Source organism: Tursiops truncatus, chromosome 10 (genome assembly GCF_011762595.2).
Source record: "Tursiops truncatus isolate mTurTru1 chromosome 10, mTurTru1.mat.Y, whole genome shotgun sequence".
Taxonomy (NCBI): Eukaryota; Metazoa; Chordata; class Mammalia; order Artiodactyla; family Delphinidae; genus Tursiops; species Tursiops truncatus.
The window spans coordinates 23,889,825-23,907,898 of record NC_047043.1 but is presented as its reverse complement, the minus strand read 5'-3'; the positions used below and the strand labels follow the sequence as shown (position 1 = coordinate 23,907,898).

The window sequence follows — 18,074 nt, the reverse complement described above, 5'->3', positions numbered from 1 at the left end:
GGGAAAAAAAGTATCTGGAGGAATCAGACTCCATGACTTCAGACTATACTACGAAACTACAGTAATCAAGACAATATGGTACTGGCACAAAACAGAAATATAGATCAATGGAACAGGATAGAAATCCCAGAGATAAGCCCATGCACATATGGTCACCTTATCTTCAATAAAGGAGGCAAGAATATACCATGGAGAAAAGACAGCCTCTTCAATAAGTGGTGTTGGGAAAACTGGACAGCTACATGTAAAAGAATGAAATTAGAACACTCCCTAACACCATAAACAAAAATAAACTCAAAATGTATTAAAGAACTAAATGTAAGACCAGACACTATAAAACTCTTAGAGGAGAACATAGGAAGAACATTCTTTGACATAAATCACAGAAGATCTTTTTTGACTCACCTCCTAGGGAAATAGAAATAAAAACAAAAATTAAAAAATGGGACCTAATGAAACTTAAAAGCTTTTGCACAGCAAAAGAAACTATAAACAAGACAAAAAGATAACCCTCAGAATGGGAGAAGGTATTTGCAAAGGAATCAATGGACAAAGGATTAACCTCCAAAATATATAAACAGCTCATGCAGCTCAATATTAAAAAAAAAAGAAACCCAATCCAAAAATGGGCATTAGACCTAAATAGACATTTCTCCAAAGACATACAGATGGCCAAGAGGCACATGTAAACTGCACAACATCAATAAGTATCAGAGAAATGCAAATCAAAACTACAATGTGGTATCACCTCACACCTGTTAAAATGAGCATCATCAGAAAATCTACAAAAAAAAATGTTGGTGAGGGTGTGAAGAAAAGAGAACCCTCTTGCACTGTTGGTGGGAATGTAAATTGATACAGCCACTATGGAGAACAGTATGGAGTTTCCTTAAAAAACTAAAAATAGAATTACCATATGACCCAGCAATCTCACTACTGGGTGTATACTCAGAGAAACCATAATTCAAAAAGACACATGCACTCCAATGTTCTTTGCAGCACTATTTACAATAGTCAGGTCACGGAAGCAACCTAAATGTCCATCAACAGACAAATGGATAAAGAAGATGTGGTACAGGTTCTGTTGGGGAAGACGGCAGCGGCCAAGAGCACCCTTCTCTTCTTGCGGCCAGGGACTTCTGACTGAGCCTTCCCGGGAAGAGCGGTGACTGCAGGCGCCCTGCATCCCAGGAGCCCTAACCAACTTGGTTCCTCAATTAGTGGTGGGGAAGGGCATATCCTCTTGTGTAGGACTCAGGCTCTCCCTGCTGTCAGGATGAGGGCTCAGGGGGAAACCGAGGAGTCCGAAAGTGTGAGTAAGATGAGTTCTCTCTTGGAATGGCTCCATGCAAAATTTAACCAAAGTAGAACTTGGAGTGAAACCATTAAGCTTGTGCATCAATTCATGTAACATCTTTACCAGCAATGACTGACTGGAGTCTATAGCAAGCCAGAATGGACTGGGCTGTCATCTCAGTGCCAGTGACACTGAATGTTACATCACATCAGATATGTTCTATGTGGAAGTGCAGTTAGATCCTACAGGACAGGTTTGTGATGTAAAAGTGGCTCACCATGGAGAGAATCCTGTGATCTGTCCAGAGTTTGTACAGCAGCTAAGGGGGAAAAATTTTGATGAATTTTCTAAGCAACTTAAGGGTCTTGTTAATCTTTATAACCTTCCAGGGGATAACAAACTGAAGACCAAATGTTCTTGGCTCTCCAATCCCTAGAACAAGATCTATCTAAAACGGCAGTTATGTATTGGAAAGTAACGAATGCTGGTCCCTTGGATAAGATTCTTCATGGAACTGTTGGCTATCTCACTCCAAGAAGTGGGGGTCATTTAATTAACTTGAAGTATTATGCCTCTCCTTCTGACATGCTGGATGATAAGACTACATCCCCTATCGTTTTGCACAAGAATAATGTTCCTTGATCTTTGGGCATGAATGCATCAGTGACAATTGAAGGAACATCTATTATGTATAAACTCCCAACTGCACCATTAATTATGGGGTCACATCCAGTTGACAACAAATGGACTCCCTCCTTCTCCTCAATCACCAGTGCGAAGAGTGTGGATCTTCCTGCCTGTTTCTTCTTGAAATTTCCCCAGCCAATCCCAGTATCTAGAGCATTTGTTCAGAAACTTCAGAACTGCACAGGAATTCCATTGTTTGAAACCCAGGCAACTTATGTACCCATCTATGAACCGATCACTCACTTTGAGATGTCAAAGGACCCTGACCTTGTACCTTTGAATCACAACATGTGATTTTATGCTGCTGTTCCAGGTCAGCCACACTGCTATTTCCTCAACAAGGATGCTCCACTTCCAGATGGTAGAAATCTACCAGGAACCTTGTTAGCAAAATCACCTTTCAGCACACTGGCTGGGTTCCCCTTATCCTGAATCTGATCAGACACCAAGGGGCTTAATACACCCTAATTGGAAGCTGTGTCAAAAGAACTATTCTGAAAGAAGATTCTCCTGGGCTCCTCCAATTTGAAGTGTGTCCGCTCTCAGAGTCCCGTTTCAGCATATCTTTTCAGCACCCTGTAAATGACTCCCTGGTGTCTGTGGTAATGGATATACAGGACTCAAAACATGTGAGCTGTAAACTCTACAAGGGACTGTCAGATGCACTCATCTTCACAGATGACTTCATTGCCAAAGTTGTTCAAATATGTATGTCCATCCCTGTAACAATGAGGGCTATTTGGAAGAAAGCTGAAACCATTCAGACCAACACCCCAGCACTGTCCCTCATTGCAGAGACAGTTGAAGACATGGTGAAAAAGAACCTGCCCCTGGCTAGCAGCCCAGAGTATGGCATGACCACAGGCAACAACCCAATGAGTGGTACCACTACACCAACCAACACATTTCTGGGGGTCCATATTACCTTGTTTAATATGAGCATGAATATCAAAGATAGGCATGAGTCTGTGAGCCATGGGGAGGACTTCAGCAAGGTGTCTCAGAACCAAGTTCTTACCAGTTTGTTGCAAATAACAGGGAACGGGGTGTCTACCATTGGCTCAAGTCTGACCCTCCTCATCACATGCCGCCACCTGTCTCTTCGAAGGCTGGAAACACCAAGAACCACCCGAAGCTCATGAATCTTCTTAAAGATATTCCTGCCCAGGATTTCTCAACCCTTTATGGAAGCAGCACTTTAGAAAGGCAGAATTCCTCTTCTGGTGCACCCCGGATGGAAATGTGCTTGGGAAGCAACCAGAGAAAGAAGAAGAAGACATAAAGATTATCACCTGACAAACCCAAGCACCAGACTGAAGATGACTTTCAGAGGGAGCTATTTTCAATGGATGTTGACTCACAGACCCTATCTTTGATGTCAACATGACAGCTGACACACTGGATATGCCACACATCATTCCAGCTCCAAGTCAGTGTAGCAATCCCCCAACAAATTACCGACAACAAGTAATTCATCCCCAACCCAGTATTCAAAGGAAAGGGTTAGGGTTAAGGTTAGGGTTAGGGTTAGGGTTAGGGAATGGTGTATGATTTAGGGTACAGGTTAGGGTATGAAAACAGGTTAGGGTTAGGTTACTTGTTAGGGTATGGGTTAGTGTTAGTGTATGGGTTAGGATTAGGGTAAACGTTAGGGTAAGGGTTAAGGTTAGGGTTAAGTATAGGGTTAGGGAATGGATATGGTTTTGGGTACAGGTTAGGGTATGACACGAGTTAGAGTTAGGGTACATGTTAGGGTATGGGTTAGAGTTAGTGTACACGTTGGGATTAGGGTATGGGTTAGGGTAAGGTTTAGGGTTAGTGTTAGGTTTAGGGTTAAGGTAGGGTTAGGATTAAGGAAAGGGTATGGTTTATGGTACAGGTTAGGGTATGACAATGGGTTGGGTTTAGGGTACATGTTAGGCTACGGGTTAGTGTTAGGCTTAGGATTAGGGTACGGGTTGTGTAAGGGTTAGGGTTAGGGTTAGGGTTAGGGTCAGGGAACGGGTATGGTTTAGGGTTAGTACAAAGGTTAGGATTAGGGTATGCGTTAGGTTAAGGTTTAGGGTTAAGGTTAGGGTTAGGCTTAGGCTTAGGGAATGGGTACTCTTTAGGGTACAGGTTAGGGTACGACAAGGGGATAGGGTAAGGGTACGTGGTAGGGTATGGGTTAGTGTTTGTGTACAGGTTAGGATTAGGGTACAGGTTAGGGTAAGGTTTAGGGTTAGTGTTAGGGTTAGCGTTAAGGTTAGGGTTAGGGTTAAGGAACGGGTATGGTTTAGGGTATGCCAAACGGTTAGGGTTGCGGTACATGTTAGGGGACAGTTTAGTGTTAATGAAAGGGTTAGGATTAGGGCGTGCGTTAGGGTAAGCATTAGGGTTAGGGTTAGGGTTAGGGAATGGGTACGGTTTAGGATAGAGGTGGGGTACAGCAACAGGTTAGGGTAAGAGTACTTGTTAGGGTATGGGTTAGTGTTAGTGTATGGGTTAGGATTAGGGAATGGTTTAGGGTAAGGTTAAGGTTAGGGTTAGGGTTAGAGTTAGGATTAGGGGATGGGTACGGTTTACGGTACAGTTTAGGGTACGAAAACGGATTAGGGTTAGGGTATGTGTTAGGGTACGGGTTAGTGTTAGTATACAGGTTAGGATTAAGGTACAGGATAGGTTAAGGATAAGGGTTAGGGTTAGGGTTAAGGTTAGGGTTAGGGAACTGGTATGGTTTAGGGTAGAAGTTAGGGTATGACAAATGTTTAGGGTTAGGGTATGTGTTAGGGTACGGTTTAGTGTTAGTGTATGGGTTAGGATTAGGGTATGGGTTAGGGTAAGATTTAGGGTTAGAGTTATTGTTAGGGTTAGTGTTGGGGAACAGGTACAATTTAGGGTACAGGGTAGGGTACGACAATGGGTTAGGATTTGGGTAAGTGTTACGATATGGTTCAGTGTTAGTGTACGGGTTAAGATTAGGGTACGGGTTAGTGTAAGAGTTAGAGTTACGCTTAGGTTTAGGGTCTGGTATGGTTTAGGTTACAGTTTAGGGTACGAGAAGGGTTTAGGTTTAGCATACGTGTTAGAGAACGGGTTAGTGATAGTCTACGGGATAGGATTAGGATACGGGTTAGGGTAAGGTTTAGGGTTAGTGTTAGGGTTAATGTTAAGGTTACGGTTAGGGTTCGGGAACGGGTATGGTTTAGGGTAAAAGTTAGGGTACAACAAGTGTTTAGGGTTAGGGTACGAGTTAGTGTACAGGTTAGGATTACGGTACAGGTTAGGTTAAAGTTTAGGGTTAGTGTTAGGGTTAGGGTTAAGGTTAGGGTTAGGGTTAGGGAATGGGTACGGTTTAGTGTTAGGGTTAGGGTTAGGGTTACAGTTAGGGTTAGGGAATGGGTACGGTACATGTTAGGGTACGACAATGGTTTCGGGTTAGCGTATGTGTTAGGGTATGTGTTAGTGTTAGTGTACGGGTTAGGATTAGGGTATGGGTTAGGGTAAGGCTTCAGGTAAGGGTTAGGTTTAGGCTTAGGGTTAGGGTTAGAGTTAGGGTTAGGGTTAGGGAACAGGTGAACTGCAGTGCCCCTGTGCTCCATATAAAGTGATGGAAATATCCAATGGAAGTGTTAGAAACATCTTATTTTACCCGAGCCTTATACACTGCTATATATTAATTACAGTGTGGCTCACACATCTGTTCATTGAAGTTACAATGTTCTCAATTTCTCTTACTGATCCTCTAGAGTGGGCCCCAACAAGGCTCCCCTTGCCCAGTGTCATTGGAGCCAACAGATCGAGACTGAGTTTGGTTCAGAAGCAAGGGAAACTTTATATTTTGATCAGAGAATGGAGAGATGAGAGCGTGCGCTCCCACGCGTGCTGTGGGCTGAGCTGCTGTTTAGGGATCGCAGCAGCGTCAGCGGGAGGGAGGGGGAGGAGCTCTCGAGGGCTGGGTTGGCTGCAGCTGAGGCTCTATGTCGCGGAGTGTGCATGGAGCCCCGGGAGCTGAAGTGTCGACCCAGTCATTCTGCACTAGGAAATCGGGTCTGAAGTGCCGGGTGTGGGACCTCTGCGTGCGGAACCCTAGGAGCACGTGAAATTAGACAAAGCACAAAGGAAAAAAAGGTTAGACTTTAGTTTATTGCCCAGATTCTATTTTTATCTCCCAGGAATTTTTCATGGGCTTTGGCGGTGACAAACCCCTCCTCTGCCTTTTGTCCCATTCCTAATTCTTGGTGCGCTGTGGGTGCAGACCCCTCTTCTGTAACTGCTTCGTGCTGAGTCGGGAGTCCTCATACTCGTGGGGAGGGGCAGAACTTCTCCCCAGCAGCCTCCGGGTGAGGTTGATTGTCCCCAGGCCTCCTGCCTCACTGCTCGTCCGCCTGAGCGCCAGCATTGGAAGTGTTATAGATTCTAATGACCTTGAAGGGTGCAGGAAAGAGATGCGCAGAGACGCTGTGGGGGCCGGTTTTACCCCACCCCACATTTGTTCGGCCACCTTAGGCTGACGGTTTCTGCCAGCCTAGATGCTCTGACCAGTAGTCTGTGCTTTCATCAATTAGGCCCCTAAATTAACGTACAAACAGCACCAGATGTCAGAGCCCTGCCCACTCAACTCCCAGACAGTCCAGGCCCGGTGGTGATCCACGACCATGACGGCCACTGAATCAACGGCCTTTTGAAGTAACCAGGTGTCCAGCTGGTCTCATTGGCTGCCGTCACTGCGGTGTCTGTAGGCTTTTCTATGGTGACAGTGTGGTATACGGTTCCTCCGCCAAGCTTATTAGCTCCCCTCTGGGTGCAGTAAGTCCTGCAAGCAGTAGTCTGCTCTTTTGGGGCACACTCTTGTTGTTTTCTGAGAGAAGCTCCAGGTCATGTGATGGTCACACGAGTCGTCATGGGGGCCCGTTGCCCCCGGTTGTCTCTCTGGAGGTTGGAGCTGGAGGGCCTCCTCACTCGAGGTCAGTGTGCCCAGGGAGCGACCCCTGCAACTTCAGGGCATGGTGGGTGGTTAGGATCACCACGTTGGGTCCTTTTCCCTTAGGAGGGAGCTGGCCTTGTGGGCTGCTGATTTCCAGGTTTTTAGATACCCCCAGTACCCTGGCCGGATGGGGCAGTGGGCCAAGCCCTTGGTGACCATAGTTTATCCTACCTGGAGGGCATTCTTGCGTTGTTCCATTTCAAGTGGTCCCAGTTTTTGCACTAATACTCCAAGGGTGATTCACCTTCTATGCGGATGTAAAGGTCAAAGGGTTTAGCTAAATTAGGGAGTTCCAGGGCAAGGGACTGAATTGACTGCTCTTTCCATTCTTGAAAGGCCGCTTCTGGCTTCTATTCAAAAGGATCATCATCTTTTCCTTTCAGTGTTTCATATAGAGGCCCAGCTATTAGACTGTAGTTAGGGATCCAGATGCAGCAAACCCTGGCCTCCCCAGTAACCCCTAAGTTGTCTTCTAGTTTTAGAAGGGGTAAGGCTGCAAATGGCTTCTTCCCTTTCCTGGGATGGGCTTCTCTGACCTTCTGTGAGAATGAAGCCCAGGCAGGTCACCTTAGTCTGTGATATTTGAGACTTTTTCTTGGACACCTTGTATCCTTTATTGGCTAGGTAGTTCAGAGGCCCCCTTAGTAGGGCTGGCAATAAGAATGTCATCTGCATATTGAAGGAGGGTTCCCTTTTCCAGAGGTAGAACTTTTAGGTGTTTAGCTAAAGTTTCCCCAAAGATGCTGTGGGAGTTTTTGAACCCTTGGGGCAGGACGGCCCAGCAGTATTGTTTTTGTTGTATGTTGAGTCCTGCCACTCACAAGCCAAAATTTCTTGTGACTCTGGGACTAATGGAATACAGAAGGCATCATTGAAGTCTAATACAGAATGCCATGTCCTGGTGGATGGTAGAATGACCAGCAGGGTGTAGGAATTAGGAACTACTGGATGTGTATACTTGGTGGCTTCACTGACTGTTCTGACATCCTTTACCAGGTCCCCAGCAGCCCACGGGGCTCTCGTGGTCAGGCCAATCCCAGGATATGGAGCTCATCTTGGCAGGTCCCCAGTAGCCAACAGGGATCTCGTGGTCACGCCCCTCCAAGGATAGGGAGCTCACCGTGGCAGGTTGCCAGCAGCCCACGGGGCTCTCGTGGTCAGGCCTCTCTCAGGATATGGAGCTCACCTGTGCAGCTACCCAGCAGCCCATGAGGCTCTCGTGGTCATGCCCCTCCCAGGATACAGAGCTCCCCTGGGAAGGTACCCCAGCAGGGCTGGGCACACAGGAACCGTGAACATAGCCCTGATTGCAGAGCAACCCCAGCTCACCTGTCACTCAGGGCTGACACAGAACACCTCAGAGCAGGACTTGAACTAACAAACAGCAGCTCTGACAGGTCTGTAACCCTGGGCATCCCTCTGTGTGGCCTCCCTCCGCCTGGCCTTCCAGAGACTTCCAATGCAGCTGGGGCACCAGGCCTCTGTCTCCACCCACCACCCCTCCTCTCCCTGACTCCTGGGTTCCTCTCATTAGGAGAGGGTCTTCTTGAAGTTGTCTCCCACTCATGGGCCAGATAAAATGATTACAAGACAAACCAGAGCTGCAGCCTCTTGTCTATCCTGACTCTCAGGAGCCACACCTGTTCCTTGGACTTAGCCAGTTCAGCAAGGTCCATTTCCTGCAACTGTGAGCCCCTGAGGGGTGAGGATTGGCTGAACTGGGCAGCCTGACCATGCGGGCCAGCCCTCCCCAGGTGTGCCTGGGTTGAGGTCAATATAATCACTGTTGCAGGCAGCAAGAGCCCCTGCAGCTGTGCCTGACGCCATATTCTCTGCCCCGTCAGCAGTGTCGGGGCCGGGCTGGTGGGTGGGAGTGAGGGGCTATGGCTTTGTTGGTGGCCTGGTGTGAGTGGGGCTCTGCTGGACTTTCTCCAGGAGTTGCCAAGTTGCTACCTGTTAAAGAAGAGGATGTGTCACCCGTAACTGTCACTGGAATTTCTCCCTGGGCAGAGGTGAGGAAGGAAAAAAAGCAGTGGGGGCCTGGACAGGAGGGGTATCTCAGGCAGGGAAATGGAAAGCTTCCAGAAGAGCACCCGGGGCCAGGACAATCCTGGCTGGCCTGCAGGCACCAAGTCAGCTGGCGTGCTGTCGCTGGTGTGGCTCCACGGCCCTTCCTCTAGGCTTTTAAGTCCTTGTACATATTCAGGTGTTTTACCTGGGAAGGGTGGGAACAGTTCAGCAGCAGCTGGCCTGGGGCTCAGCTCACGTTTACTCACAGACGCCTCGGCACGGTCCCCTAGCTTTGCAATGAGGATGCTCCTTGCGGGGGTGCTGCTGGCTGCATGGGAGACGATTCCCCATCTCTGACCAACTTCAGAATTGTTTACCACTGGAGCAAGTGCCCTGATGGGGTTTTCCTCTGTATAACTGGTAGGTTCTTTTTGGTTCTTTTTTCTTTTCTGGCTCCAGCTAGATTTTATTCCTCCTTTTTGTATTTATAGATATAAGCATGGAAATAATTCATTCCTATAAATACATGTATGTGAAGGGAATAACTTTTTTCTGTTTCTTTAAACTTTATTTATTTTTTTAATTTTTATTTTTATTTACTTTTTTATACAGCAGGTTCTTATTGGTTATCTATTTTATAGATATAAATGTATACATGTCAATCCCAATCTCCCAACTCCTCCCACCCAACACCCCACGGCTTTACCCTCTCGGTGTCCATACGTTTGTTCTCTATATCTGTGTCTCTATTTCTGCCCTGCAAAGCGGTTCATCTGTACCAGTTTTTAGGTTCCACATATATGCATTAATATACAATATTTGTTTTTCTCTTTCTGACTTAACTTCACTATGTAGGACAGTCAATAGATCCATCGACGTCTCTACAAATGACCCAATTTCATTGCTTTTTATGGCTGAGTAATATTCGATTTTATATATGTACTACATCTGTATCCATTCGTCTGTCTCTGGGCATTTAGTTTCCTTCCATTACCTGGCTATTGTAAATAGTGCTGCGAAGAATATTGTGGTGAATGTGCCTTTTTGATTTATGGATTTCTCTGGGTATATGTCCAGTAGTGGGATTGTTGGATCATAAGGTAATTCTATTTTTAGTTTTTTAAGGAACCTCCATAAACTTCTCCATAGTGACTGTATTAATTGACATTCCCACCAATAGTGGAAGAGGGTTCCTTTTCTCCACACCCTCTCCAGCATTTGTTATTGTAGATTTCCTGATGATGTCCATTCTAACAGGTGTGAGGTGATACCTCATTGTAGTTTTGATTTGCAATTCTCTAATAATTAGTGATGTTGGCTTAGGGTAAGGCTTCTGTTTCGGGATAGGGTTAGGGTTAGGGAATGGGTATGCTTTAGGGTAGAGATTAGGGTACGACAATGTGTTAGGGTTAGGGTACGTGTTGGGGTATGGGTTAGTGTTAGTGTATGGGTTAGGATTAGGGTACGGGTAAGGGTAATGGTTATGGTTAGGTTTATGGTTAGGGTTAGGGTTAGGGAACAGTTATGGCTTCGGGTACAGGTTATGGTATGACAAAAAGTTGGGGTTAGGGTACGTGTTAGGGTATGGGTTAGTAGTAGTGTATGGGTTAGAATTAGGGTCCAGGTTAGGGTAAGGCTTAGAGTAAGTGTTAGAGTTGGGCTTAGGTTTGGTTTAGGGTTAGGGAATGGGTACGGTTTAGTGTTAGTGTTAGGGTTAGGGTTACAGTTAGGGTTAGGGAATGGGTACGGTACATGTTAGGGTACGACAATGGTTTCGGGTTAGCGTATGTGTTAGTGTTAGTGTATGGGTTAGGATTAGGGTATGGGTTAGGGTAAGGCTTCAGGTAAGGGTTAGGTTTAGGCTTAGGGTTAGGGTTAGAGTTAGGGTTAGGGTTAGGGAACAGGTGAACTGCAGTGCCCCTGTGCTCCATATAAAGTGATGGAAATATCCAATGGAAGTGTTAGAAACATCTTATTTCACCCGAGCCTTATACACTGCTATATATTAATTACAGTGTGGCTCACACATCTGTTCATTGAAGTTACAATGTTCTCAATTTCTCTTACTGATCCTCTAGAGTGGGCCCCAACAAGGCTCCCCTTGCCCAGTGTCATCGGAGCCAACAGATCGAGACTGAGTTTGGTTCAGAAGCAAGGGAAACTTTATATTTTGATCAGAGAATGGAGAGATGAGAGCGTGCGCTCCCACGCGTGCTGTGGGCTGAGCTGCTGTTTAGGGATCGCAGCAGCGTCAGCGGGAGGGAGGGGGAGGAGCTCTCGAGGGCTGGGTTGGCTGCAGCTGAGGCTCTATGTCGCGGAGTGTGCATGGAGCCCCGGGAGCTGAAGTGTCGACCCAGTCATTCTGCACTAGGAAATCGGGTCTGAAGTGCCGGGTGTGGGACCTCTGCGTGCGGAACCCTAGGAGCACGTGAAATTAGACAAAGCACAAAGGAAAAAAAGGTTAGACTTTAGTTTATTGCCCAGATTCTATTTTTATCTCCCAGGAATTTTTCATGGGCTTTGGCGGTGACAAACCCCTCCTCTGCCTTTTGTCCCATTCCTAATTCTTGGTGCGCTGTGGGTGCAGACCCCTCTTCTGTAACTGCTTCGTGCTGAGTCGGGAGTCCTCATACTCGTGGGGAGGGGCAGAACTTCTCCCCAGCAGCCTCCGGGTGAGGTTGATTGTCCCCAGGCCTCCTGCCTCACTGCTCGTCCGCCTGAGCGCCAGCATTGGAAGTGTTATAGATTCTAATGACCTTGAAGGGTGCAGGAAAGAGATGCGCAGAGACGCTGTGGGGGCCGGTTTTACCCCACCCCACATTTGTTCGGCCACCTTAGGCTGACGGTTTCTGCCAGCCTAGATGCTCTGACCAGTAGTCTGTGCTTTCATCAATTAGGCCCCTAAATTAACGTACAAACAGCACCAGATGTCAGAGCCCTGCCCACTCAACTCCCAGACAGTCCAGGCCCGGTGGTGATCCACGACCATGACGGCCACTGAATCAACGGCCTTTTGAAGTAACCAGGTGTCCAGCTGGTCTCATTGGCTGCCGTCACTGCGGTGTCTGTAGGCTTTTCTATGGTGACAGTGTGGTATACGGTTCCTCCGCCAAGCTTATTAGCTCCCCTCTGGGTGCAGTAAGTCCTGCAAGCAGTAGTCTGCTCTTTTGGGGCACACTCTTGTTGTTTTCTGAGAGAAGCTCCAGGTCATGTGATGGTCACACGAGTCGTCATGGGGGCCCGTTGCCCCCGGTTGTCTCTCTGGAGGTTGGAGCTGGAGGGCCTCCTCACTCGAGGTCAGTGTGCCCAGGGAGCGACCCCTGCAACTTCAGGGCATGGTGGGTGGTTAGGATCACCACGTTGGGTCCTTTTCCCTTAGGAGGGAGCTGGCCTTGTGGGCTGCTGATTTCCAGGTTTTTAGATACCCCCAGTACCCTGGCCGGATGGGGCAGTGGGCCAAGCCCTTGGTGACCATAGTTTATCCTACCTGGAGGGCATTCTTGCGTTGTTCCATTTCAAGTGGTCCCAGTTTTTGCACTAATACTCCAAGGGTGATTCACCTTCTATGCGGATGTAAAGGTCAAAGGGTTTAGCTAAATTAGGGAGTTCCAGGGCAAGGGACTGAATTGACTGCTCTTTCCATTCTTGAAAGGCCGCTTCTGGCTTCTATTCAAAAGGATCATCATCTTTTCCTTTCAGTGTTTCATATAGAGGCCCAGCTATTAGACTGTAGTTAGGGATCCAGATGCAGCAAACCCTGGCCTCCCCAGTAACCCCTAAGTTGTCTTCTAGTTTTAGAAGGGGTAAGGCTGCAAATGGCTTCTTCCCTTTCCTGGGATGGGCTTCTCTGACCTTCTGTGAGAATGAAGCCCAGGCAGGTCACCTTAGTCTGTGATATTTGAGACTTTTTCTTGGACACCTTGTATCCTTTATTGGCTAGGTAGTTCAGAGGCCCCCTTAGTAGGGCTGGCAATAAGAATGTCATCTGCATATTGAAGGAGGGTTCCCTTTTCCAGAGGTAGAACTTTTAGGTGTTTAGCTAAAGTTTCCCCAAAGATGCTGTGGGAGTTTTTGAACCCTTGGGGCAGGACGGCCCAGCAGTATTGTTTTTGTTGTATGTTGAGTCCTGCCACTCACAAGCCAAAATTTCTTGTGACTCTGGGACTAATGGAATACAGAAGGCATCATTGACGTCTAATACAGAATACCATGTCCTGGTGGATGGTAGAATGACCAGCAGGGTGTAGGAATTAGGAACTACTGGATGTGTATACTTGGTGGCTTCACTGACTGTTCTGACATCCTTTACCAGGTCCCCAGCAGCCCACGGGGCTCTCGTGGTCAGGCCAATCCCAGGATATGGAGCTCATCTTGGCAGGTCCCCAGCAGCCAACAGGGATCTCGTGGTCACGCCCCTCCAAGGATAGGGAGCTCACCGTGGCAGGTTGCCAGCAGCCCACGGGGCTCTCGTGGTCAGGCCTCTCTCAGGATATGGAGCTCACCTGTGCAGCTACCCAGCAGCCCATGAGGCTCTCGTGGTCATGCCCCTCCCAGGATACAGAGCTCCCCTGGGAAGGTACCCCAGCAGGGCTGGGCACACAGGAACCGTGAACATAGCCCTGATTGCAGAGCAACCCCAGCTCACCTGTCACTCAGGGCTGACACAGAACACCTCAGAGCAGGACTTAAACTAACAAACAGCAGCTCTGACAGGTCTGTAACCCTGGGCATCCCTCTGTGTGGCCTCCCTCCGCCTGGCCTTCCAGAGACTTCCAATGCAGCTGGGGCACCAGGCCTCTGTCTCCACCCACCACCCCTCCTCTCCCTGACTCCTGGGTTCCTCTCATTAGGAGAGGGTCTTCTTGAAGTTGTCTCCCACTCATGGGCCAGATAAAATGATTACAAGACAAACCAGAGCTGCAGCCTCTTGTCTATCCTGACTCTCAGGAGCCACACCTGTTCCTTGGACTTAGCCAGTTCAGCAAGGTCCATTTCCTGCAACTGTGAGCCCCTGAGGGGTGAGGATTGGCTGAACTGGGCAGCCTGACCATGCGGGCCAGCCCTCCCCAGGTGTGCCTGGGTTGAGGTCAATATAATCACTGTTGCAGGCAGCAAGAGCCCCTGCAGCTGTGCCTGACGCCATATTCTCTGCCCCGTCAGCAGTGTCGGGGCCGGGCTGGTGGGTGGGAGTGAGGGGCTACGGCTTTGTTGGTGGCCTGGTGTGAGTGGGGCTCTGCTGGACTTTCTCCAGGAGTTGCCAAGTTGCTACCTGTTAAAGAAGAGGATGTGTCACCCGTAACTGCCACTGGAATTTCTCCCTGGGCAGAGGTGAGGAAGGAAAAAAAGCAGTGGGGGCCTGGACAGGAGGGGTATCTCAGGCAGGGAAATGGAAAGCTTCCAGAAGAGCACCCGGGGCCAGGACAATCCTGGCTGGCCTGCAGGCACCAAGTCAGCTGGCGTGCTGTCGCTGGTGTGGCTCCACGGCCCTTCCTCTAGGCTTTTAAGTCCTTGTACATATTCAGGTGTTTTACCTGGGAAGGGTGGGAACAGTTCAGCAGCAACTGGCCTGGGGCTCAGCTCACGTTTACTCACAGACGCCTCGGCACGGTCCCCTAGCTTTGCAATGAGGATGCTCCTTGCGGGGGTGCTGCTGGCTGCATGGGAGACGATTCCCCATCTCTGACCAACTTCAGAATTGTTTACCACTGGAGCAAGTGCCCTGATGGGGTTTTCCTCTGTATAACTGGTAGGTTCTTTTTGTTTCTTTTTTCTTTTTTGGCTCCAGCTAGATTTTATTCCTCCTTTTTGTATTTATAGATATAAGCATGGAAATAATTCATTCCTATAAATACATGTATGTGAAGGGAATAACTTTTTTCTGTTTCTTTACTTTATTTTTTTTAATTTTTATTTTTATTTACTTTTTTATACAGCAGGTTCTTATTGGTTATCTATTTTATAGATATAAATGTATACATGTCAATCCCAATCTCCCAACTCCTCCCACCCAACACCCCACGGCTTTACCCTCTCGGTGTCCATACGTTTGTTCTCTATATCTGTGTCTCTATTTCTGCCCTGCAAAGCGGTTCATCTGTACCAGTTTTTAGGTTCCACATATATGCATTAATATACAATATTTGTTTTTCTCTTTCTGACTTACTTCACTATGTAGGACAGTCAATAGATCCATCGACGTCTCTACAAATGACCCAATTTCATTGCTTTTTATGGCTGAGTAATATTCGATTTTATATATGTACTACATCTGTATCCATTCGTCTGTCTCTGGGCATTTAGTTTCCTTCCATTACCTGGCTATTGTAAATAGTGCTGCGAAGAATATTGTGGTGAATGTGCCTTTTTGATTTATGGATTTCTCTGGGTATATGTCCAGTAGTGGGATTGTTGGATCATAAGGTAATTCTATTTTTAGTTTTTTAAGGAACCTCCATAAACTTCTCCATAGTGACTGTATTAATTGACATTCCCACCAATAGTGGAAGAGGGTTCCTTTTCTCCACACCCTCTCCAGCATTTGTTATTGTAGATTTCCTGATGATGTCCATTCTAACAGGTGTGAGGTGATACCTCATTGTAGTTTTGATTTGCAATTCTCTAATAATTAGTGATGTTGGCTTAGGGTAAGGCTTATGTTTCGGGATAGGGTTAGGGTTAGGGAATGGGTATGCTTTAGGGTAGAGATTAGGGTACGACAATGTGTTAGGGTTAGGGTACGTGTTGGGGTATGGGTTAGTGTTAGTGTATGGGTTAGGATTAGGGTACGGGTAAGGGTAATGGTTATGGTTAGGTTTATGGTTAGGGTTAGGGAACAGTTATGGCTTCGGGTACAGGTTATGGTATGACAAAAAGTTGGGGTTAGGGTACGTGTTAGGGTATGGGTTAGTAGTAGTGTATGGGTTAGAATTAGGGTCCAGGTTAGGGTAAGGCTTAGAGTAAGTGTTAGAGTTGGGCTTAGGTTTGGTTTAGGGTTAGGGAATGGGTACGGTGTAGTGTTAGTGTTAGGGTTAGGGTTACAGTTAGGGTTAGGGAATGGGTACGGTACATGTTAGGGTACGACAATGGTTTCGGGTTAGCGTATGTGTTAGGGTATGTGTTAGTGTTAGTGTACGGGTTAGGATTAGGGTATGGGTTAGGGTAAGGCTTCAGGTAAGGGTTAGGTTTAGGGTTAGGGTTAGATTTAGGGTTAGGGTTAGGGTTAGGGAACAGGTGAATTGCAGTGCCCCTGTGCTCCATATAAAGTGATGGAAATATCCAATGGAAGTGTTAGAAACATCTTATTTACCCGAGCCTTATACACTGCTATATATTAATTACAGTGTGGCTCACACATCTGTTCATTGAAGTTACAATGTTCTCAATTTCTCTTACTGATCCTCTAGAGTGGGCCCCAACAAGGCTCCCCTTGCCCAGTGTCATCGGAGCCAACAGATCGAGACTGAGTTTGGTTCAGAAGCAAGGGAAACTTTATATTTTGATCAGAGAATGGAGAGATGAGAGCGTGCGCTCCCACGCGTGCTGTGGGCTGAGCTGCTGTTTAGGGATCGCAGCAGCGTCAGCGGGAGGGAGGGGGAGGAGCTCTCGAGGGCTGGGTTGGCTGCAGCTGAGGCTCTATGTCGCGGAGTGTGCATGGAGCCCCGGGAGCTGAAGTGTCGACCCAGTCATTCTGCACTAGGAAATCGGGTCTGAAGTGCCGGGTGTGGGACCTCTGCGTGCGGAACCCTAGGAGCACGTGAAATTAGACAAAGCACAAAGGAAAAAAAGGTTAGACTTTAGTTTATTGCCCAGATTCTATTTTTATCTCCCAGGAATTTTTCATGGGCTTTGGCGGCGACAAACCCCTCCTCTGCCTTTTGTCCCATTCCTAATTCTTGGTGCGCTGTGGGTGCAGACCCCTCTTCTGTAACTGCTTCGTGCTGAGTTGGGAGTCCTCATACTCGTGGGGAGGGGCAGAACTTCTCCCCAGCAGCCTCCGGGTGAGGTTGATTGTCCCCAGGCCTCCTGCCTCACTGCTCGTCCGCCTGAGCGCCAGCATTGGAAGTGTTATAGATTCTAATGACCTTGAAGGGTGCAGGAAAGAGATGCGCAGAGACGCTGTGGGGGCCGGTTTTACCCCACCCCACATTTGTTCGGCCACCTTAGGCTGACGGTTTCTGCCAGCCTAGATGCTCTGACCAGTAGTCTGTGCTTTCATCAATTAGGCCCCTAAATTAACGTACAAACAGCACCAGATGTCAGAGCCCTGCCCACTCAACTCCCAGACAGTCCAGGCCCGGTGGTGATCCACGACCATGACGGCCACTGAATCAACGGCCTTTTGAAGTAACCAGGTGTCCAGCTGGTCTCATTGACTGCCGTCACTGCGGTGTCTGTAGGCTTTTCTATGGTGACAGTGTGGTATACGGTTCCTCCGCCAAGCTTATTAGCTCCCCTCTGGGTGCAGTAAGTCCTGCAAGCAGTAGTCTGCTCTTTTGGGGCACACTCTTGTTGTTTTCTGAGAGAAGCTCCAGGTCATGTGATGGTCACACGAGTCGTCATGGGGGCCCGTTGCCCCCGGTTGTCTCTCTGGAGGTTGGAGCTGGAGGGCCTCCTCACTCGAGGTCAGTGTGCCCAGGGAGCGACCCCTGCAACTTCAGGGCATGGTGGGTGGTTAGGATCACCACGTTGGGTCCTTTTCCCTTAGGAGGGAGCTGGCCTTGTGGGCTGCTGATTTCCAGGTTTTTAGATACCCCCAGTACCCTGGCCGGATGGGGCAGTGGGCCAAGCCCTTGGTGACCATAGTTTATCCTACCTGGAGGGCATTCTTGCGTTGTTCCATTTCAAGTGGTCCCAGTTTTTGCACTAATACTCCAAGGGTGATTCACCTTCTATGCGGATGTAAAGGTCAAAGGGTTTAGCTAAATTAGGGAGTTCCAGGGCAAGGGACTGAATTGACTGCTCTTTCCATTCTTGAAAGGCCGCTTCTGGCTTCTATTCAAAAGGATCATCATCTTTTCCTTTCAGTGTTTCATATAGAGGCCCAGCTATTAGACTGTAGTTAGGGATCCAGATGCAGCAAACCCTGGCCTCCCCAGTAACCCCTAAGTTGTCTTC

At 47.9% G+C, this 18,074-nt stretch overlaps 2 pseudogenes; both read left to right on the top strand.

The window, feature by feature from the left end:
• Nucleotides 1-1,276: 1,276 nt before the first annotated feature.
• LOC101322919 (mediator of RNA polymerase II transcription subunit 1 pseudogene) lies at nt 1,277-8,681 on the top strand (annotated as a pseudogene).
• Nucleotides 8,682-8,833: 152 nt separating this feature from the next.
• LOC141279673 (sorting nexin-3 pseudogene) overlaps nt 8,834-18,074 on the top strand; it is a 102,173-nt pseudogene continuing 92,932 nt past the window's right edge.